Consider the following 1,555-nt stretch of genomic DNA (forward strand, 5'->3'; position numbering starts at 1 on the left):
TCTATGAAGTAATTACAATCCTTACTTTGTAGATGAAGAGACTGTGGGTTAGACAGATAAAATGACTCGCACAGGTGCCAAGGCTGGAAAGGGTGGGAACCATGATAATGAATTCAGGTCTTTCTAACATCACAATCTGTATTCTTTCTACCCTGGCACCATGCATCTCAGTAACAATGCCATTCTAAAAACATATTTTCATGATGTCCAAACAACCTTAACCCTTTTAAGGAGACAATTTCCCTGATATCAGTCATTACGATGTGGAACTGCCTTAGGTGCGGTCCTTCTAGAGAAATACTATCCAGTCTGCCTGGGTTTGTGCAGACTGGTTACCTGACCTTGTCACAGGAACAGCAGGACTTTCTCCTTTGAAAAGGGCTAGAGAGTGGGACATAGCCCCATCCAGCCATTTCTAAGGGCAAACAACTAACCAACACTTGCACACATACAAATGGTTTTTATTTCATTTTCCTTATTGAAACTATTTCCTTTGAATATCTCTTAGGACACTCTTTTCCAAGAGCAAGTAGGCACATTGGAATCTTTTCTATATTTAACATGAGTATATATATATATTTTAAATATGGAATGCTTCATGAATTTGCTTGTCATCCTTGAGCAGGGGCCATGCTAATCTTCTCTGTATTGTTCCAATTTAAGTATATGTGCTGCCAAAGCGAGCACAAACATGAGTATATTTTTTAAGAGACATACTGTAAAAGACTTTTTTCTGATTATTGAGTTTATTATATGAAAATTCTTACTAGGATGTAAAAATTGCATGACCATCTAGCCATGTTTTCAAGTCAATTGCTTTTATTGAAAAGAGTAAAAATGACATGAAAGTAAAAGTGGTTTGGAACTATGCTTAATGTATAGTATGCACAATGAACTTGAAATCTTACAACCTGACAATTTTCATCCTATGTGTAAAAACTTAATGAATGATAAATTTGTGACATGTTATCCTTACTTCAGATAGCAATGAAAAGATTTGGATCCATATGATGAAATTACAGAAACATTAAATAAGAAGTTGTATCTAAGCTATGACCTTCTATGATCAGCACAGTGCTCAAAATCTGCGGTACCTGGCTGGTTTTTTGAAACCCTAACATACAGAATAAGAAACCACCTCTATTTTCTCCACTATGGTTAATAGCCAGAATTCTTATCTAAGCCAACTATGGTAGTTGCACTAGGGTAGTTCCAAGATGGCTGCCATGGTTACAAAGAATGATAAATGATTCTACTCCGTTAGTATATTTTGAAATTTACTTTAGCCCATGTAATGGAATTTAAATTGTGCCAACCATCTTTTATTAGTCAGACCCATGGGATTTTTATTGTTATTTTGAAAAAGGTCTATTTTTATTTAATTCTATGGGAACCCACATAGTTTGTACATTTGCCAGAAATTTCTTTTCCAGTGAACATTACTCAATTCTAAATAAGTACATTTTGCATTTTTTTGCTGAAACATAGTAGGGGTGAGTTCAATTAGGAAAACCACTTTAAAATTACGTAGCCTGAACTTTTTTGTAATTCTATT

The 1,555-nt window shown here is 34.7% G+C and overlaps 1 non-coding gene across 1 annotated transcript; it reads right to left on the minus strand.

Annotated features, from left to right (window-relative positions):
* Nucleotides 1-580: 580 nt before the first annotated feature.
* On the minus strand, nt 581-687 carry LOC122150367. The gene has a single exon (XR_006163628.1). It is a non-coding gene; the product is annotated as a U6 spliceosomal RNA (small nuclear RNA).
* Between the last annotated feature and the right edge of the window lie 868 nt (nt 688-1,555).

This window comes from Orycteropus afer, unplaced genomic scaffold (genome assembly GCF_000298275.1).
Source record: "Orycteropus afer afer isolate SDZICR_OR568_19922 unplaced genomic scaffold, OryAfe1.0 scaffold00007, whole genome shotgun sequence".
In the NCBI taxonomy this organism is placed as follows: domain Eukaryota; kingdom Metazoa; phylum Chordata; class Mammalia; order Tubulidentata; family Orycteropodidae; genus Orycteropus; species Orycteropus afer.